The sequence below is a fragment of the Odontesthes bonariensis genome, chromosome 13, assembly GCF_027942865.1.
Source record: "Odontesthes bonariensis isolate fOdoBon6 chromosome 13, fOdoBon6.hap1, whole genome shotgun sequence".
In the NCBI taxonomy this organism is placed as follows: Eukaryota; Metazoa; Chordata; class Actinopteri; order Atheriniformes; family Atherinopsidae; genus Odontesthes; species Odontesthes bonariensis.
This window is the reverse complement of record NC_134518.1, coordinates 3,957,562-3,961,479: the sequence shown is the minus strand read 5'-3', so window position 1 is coordinate 3,961,479 and position 3,918 is coordinate 3,957,562. Positions and strand designations below refer to the sequence as shown.

The 3,918-nt window shown below is 46.5% G+C and overlaps 1 non-coding gene across 1 annotated transcript; it reads right to left on the bottom strand.

Moving 5' to 3' along the window:
- Positions 1-1,304: 1,304 nt before the first annotated feature.
- On the bottom strand, positions 1,305-1,387 carry trnal-uag (transfer RNA leucine (anticodon UAG)). Its single transcript has one exon. It is a non-coding gene; the product is annotated as a tRNA-Leu (tRNA).
- Between the last annotated feature and the right edge of the window lie 2,531 nt (positions 1,388-3,918).

Here is a 3,918-nt window from a genome sequence, read left to right as displayed (position 1 = left end):
ACCACGCAGACGTAAAAGTTGCTGAGGATTTTAGTGGACAAACCAAACTTCCTAAACCCCCTCAGGAAGTAAAGCCGCTGTTGAGCCCTCTTGACCAGTTGTGTGGTGCAGATCATGCTTAGTTTCTTCTCTATGGCTTTGCGTGCTTCAAAACTGAAATTACTTTTCACTCCTTGGCGATAGTTGTCTTTTCATCTGACGACTGTGGACTTGTGGACAGACTGTGACCTGAACGCTGCGCCTTAGACCGCTCGGCCATCCTAACTGCAAACGGAAACATTTGATGATACTGTTGGCGGGCCCAGGCATCATTCGAGCGAAATGTGGGTCTGCGTTGTGTTGGTGTTGAAGGGGAACATTGACGCGGCATGCAGCTTCATGGAAGACTCTCCTTCTGAGTGATGGGACTGTGATAGCAATTTTCCTGCACCTTGAAACGGGACAAGAAAATCTTATTTCACTCCTTGGCGATAGTTGTCTTTTCATCTGACGACTGTATCCGCCACACAGGAATTCCTCGTTAGTATAATGGACAGTATCTCAGCCTGTAATGCGAAGATCGGGGTTCGATTCCCTGACGGGGAGAGCTAGTTCTTTTATCAGCTGCCTGCCACCAAGTATAAGCCAATTAACGCACCGCCAGACAAGTTCCCCCTTGCATACACTCACTTCCCTTACAAATCACTCAAAACCAGCACTTCTTACACCAGGCTTCAATACACGTCATTTCAAATTCAACTATCTTACATTCATTTGCTCTTATCAAAGCACTTTAGATGGCATTTCACTTAGCACCAATGTATTGCCACCACAAGAAGCCTGGCCTACAGGGACCTCTATCTTCCCCCCTGCCCTCTCATTCATACCACTCTTCCATATTGCTAACTTCCAAGTACTTTGTCCAACAACAGAAAACCTGTTGTTTCATATTTGTCTTGCCTTGTCCAAACCCAACAAGGACTTTGAATCCCAGTGACCATGTGTCGAGGTCTTTTGTCACAGCCAGTGTTTTGTTTTTAGACGATTTTTTTGACAAAAATTGGAGAAAACCGTAGCTTTTACTGTGGTGTTCAGTACATAACAAGATTTTACACGTAACGATGACTTGACTTGTGGACAAGGATTCTCATGCACCAAGACTCTTTCATGAAGTTTAGAGCGGTCCTGAAATATGAGAGTGACATATCAGCACCAAGAATGTTGCTGTAAACAAGATGATACAGTGCCAGAATAGCAATAGTCAAGCAGGGAGGGAACTTTGGTTTCCTTGCCAGTGAAAATAAATCTTTAGGAGAGGTCTTTAATGTCAGAAGTGGGATTTGAACCCACGCCTCCAGGGGAGACTGCGACCTAAACGCAACGCCCTAGAACACTCAGCCATCCTGACTGCAAACAGGAACATTTGATGATACTGTTGGCGGGCCCAGGCATCATTCGAGCGAATATGTGGGTCTGCGTTGTGTTGGTGTTGAATGGGAACATTGACGCGGCATGCAGCTTCATGGAAGACTCTCCTTCTGAGTGATGGGACTGAACTCAAATGCACGCAGCTGCACGTGTTTCAGCTTACAAAACCAGCCTGAATAGCTGTTAAGCATTGGCTAGCATTTAGCAGTAGCTTGATTTTAGCAAAGGCATTTTCCACTCAAAAAATACAAATTTTACCACATTCTCAACTTCAGTACACACATATACCTCCGGTTGGTTTTTAATATTTTTCTAGAACACATAACGAAATATACTGATGATTTATTCATGAAATGAGTGCATAGTTAGCTATTCAAGGCAGCCGCTAGCATACGATGCTAAGCGCTAATGGTTGCTACTGTGGGGTGCCAACTAGAATGGCTTCTGTTTTGGAGCTGTTTAGTTGTAGGAAGTTGTGCTTCATCCACGTCTCAATCTCCTCGAGACAGGTGATCAATGTGGATGTTAGTGGGGGGCAGTGGAAGTAGGAGCTGTTTGAAGATAGAGTTGTGTGTCATCAGCATAGCAGTGGTAGGGTATCCCATGCTTGCTGATGACCTTGCCTAGGGGAAGCAGGTAGAGGGTGAAGAGGGTGGGTCCCAGCACAGAGCCCTGGGGGACACCACAGATGACCTTGTGTGTGTGTGATTTTGCTTTGCCCAGGGCTACATATTCAGTTCTGTTTGTCAAGTAGGAGGTGAACCAGTTTAAAAATTTTTCTGAGAGACCAATGGTGTGTTGCAGATGGTGGAGGAGGTGTCAAAAGCAGTTGTTAGCTCAAGGAGGATGAGGAGAGATGGGGAACCAGAATCCGATGCCATCAGAAGGTCATTTGTGACCCTGACCAAGGCTGTTTCTGTGCTATGGCCAGGGCGAAAGCCAGACTGAAACTTTTCAAAGAGGTTATTGTGTTGTGACCATGAAGTTGTGCAGCGACTACTTTTTCCAGAACTTTTGAAAAAAATGGTAGATTTGAAATGGGTCTGTAATTTGAGAGGATTTCTGGATCCAGGGTGTTTTTTTTAGCAGTGGTCTGATGACAGCGGTTTTTAGTGCAGATGGGATATGGCCAGCCAGGAGGCAGTGATTTATGATTTTGGTGATAACAGGAGATATGGCAGAGATGTTGGCCTTGAGCAGGGCTGAAGGGAAAGGGTCCAGAGCACAGGTGGATGGTTTCATTTTTTTGACAATATCCTCTACCTCTCCCTGTGTGATGTTGACGAAGGAGCAGAGAGGTTGGACATTTTCAGGCAGTGGGTCGGCAGTTTGAGGGGGTGGAGCAACAGTGATGGAAAGATGTGAGCGGATGTTGGCGACTTTTTGTCTGAAAAAAGTGATGTGCATGTTGCACCTCTCATCAGTGACCTCAGAGTGGGAGAGTGATGGTGGTTTGAGAAGGTGATTTATTGTTGAGAAAAGTTGTTTTGAATTTCCAGGGCTGTTGTTTATAATGTTGGAATAGAATCTGGACCGTGCATCACTCAGAGCTTCTGCGTATGCCTTCCTGTGCTCCTTGTACGCCTGTTTGTGGACAGTCAGCCTGGAGGTCTTGAGCCGCCGCTCAAGGACACGCCCAGCTGCCTTCATCTTATGCAGCTCACAGGTGTACCAAGGTGCTGAGTGTGAGAAGGAAACTGTCCTGGATGTTAAAGGGGTGTGGACGTCCAGTAGGATACTCAGGGAATGGTTGTAGAAATCCACTGAGTTGGCAGCAGAGAGGAAATCAGCAGAGCCAGAGGAGAGAAGATGAAGGTCGAGGGCCAGGGCACCCGCATTAATCTTTTTCAGATTTCTGAATTTGATCTGCCTCCATTGACACAACCTTGTGGTCGGAGACACCAAGATCATAAACCAGTAGGTTGCTGATGGGGGCAGAGTTTGAGATGACCAGATCGAGTGTGTGTCCCTTGGAGTGTGTAGGGACAACGACATGTTGTTGTAAGTTGAGAGAGTCCAGAAGCTGAAGGAATTCAACAGCGGGGAAACAGGAAGGGGTGTCGACATGAATATTTATATCTCCCAAAATTATGATATTGGCAGAGGAAGTACAGAGAGTTGTGAGGAGATCGGATATTTCGGGGATGAAGGCAGAGTTAGATTTGGGGGGGCGGTAGATGAGGAGGACAGTCATGGGGAAAGGGGGCTTAACTTTAAACGCTAGGCATTCACAGGAGGATGTTGCAGGCAGCGGAGTGGGGGAAAACTCCAGGTCCTGTCTGTGGATGACAGCAAGGCCACCACCGTGCCCAGTGGTGCGAGCTGCCTCCAAGTAGGTGTATCCGGGGGGACAGGCCTCATTTAGGGCGGAGTAAATCTCTGGCTGGTGCCAGGTTTCTGTCAGACACATGAATTCAAGTACCTTTTCCTTGATATATTCTTCAATCAGGGTGGATTTATTGTTGATAGACTGGGTGTTAAAAAGTTCAAATGACGTTCTGATGACGCATC